Genomic DNA, 745 nt, shown 5'->3' with positions numbered 1-745 from the left:
AGTGGATTACAAAGACGATTTCCAGTGAAATTGCAGGAAATGTGTTCAAATTCGCGTTAAACACAAGGCGGCGCAAGGTCTCAGGAACTTATTCTCTCACAATTTCTAGCGTGCAAACAATGAAATGGCTAGGATCAGCTGGGATGCAGGGTCTACAGTGACGTAACGAGACTTCTGCTGGCGCATGCGCAGTTCCGAATGAGGCAACCTTACAGTCTAAGAATCTTAACGGAATACCATGTTAACGGCTCGCTATCACTAAACACATGACTCCGTGGCGCAACGGTAGCGCGTCTGACTCCAGATCAGAAGGTTGCGTGTTCAAATCACGTCGGGGTCAAACATTTTCCAGCATTGCACAGTCATTACTTTTGAAATCTAGGAACAAAATCGGCATTGGAAAAAAATTACAGTCGACTGAAACTGGAATATGTGTTCAAAACTAAAAAATGACTTTTTCCATTTGAAACTTTTCAACACTTATAAACGAAAACATGATATAAATTTTCTAAGGAAAGGTGGTCTTTAATTTTCACGGAAAATCTTACAGACGAAGTATCTGCTGGCGCCATTGAGGAAAATTTCAAATAGCAATGTTATTTAGCCCTACTAATGACGAAAATATACGGCAGGACGTTTCTTGACCTCGAAACAATAATTAAAGACGAAAAAATAACGATATTTACTTATTCCAGCTAATATATTTACATCAAAAACTAATAGCTGACGCTTACCACCAACAATA

The 745-nt window shown here is 39.2% G+C and overlaps 1 non-coding gene across 1 annotated transcript; it reads left to right on the top strand.

The window, feature by feature from the left end:
• The first annotated feature begins 268 nt into the window (after nt 1-268).
• On the top strand, nt 269-340 carry Trnaw-cca. The gene has a single exon. It is a non-coding gene; the product is annotated as a tRNA-Trp (tRNA).
• Nucleotides 341-745: the final 405 nt, after the last annotated feature.

This window comes from Ischnura elegans, chromosome 2 (genome assembly GCF_921293095.1).
Source record: "Ischnura elegans chromosome 2, ioIscEleg1.1, whole genome shotgun sequence".
In the NCBI taxonomy this organism is placed as follows: Eukaryota; Metazoa; Arthropoda; class Insecta; order Odonata; family Coenagrionidae; genus Ischnura; species Ischnura elegans.
Note: the sequence above shows the minus strand (reverse complement) of the source record. Positions and strands in the feature narration are given on the sequence as shown.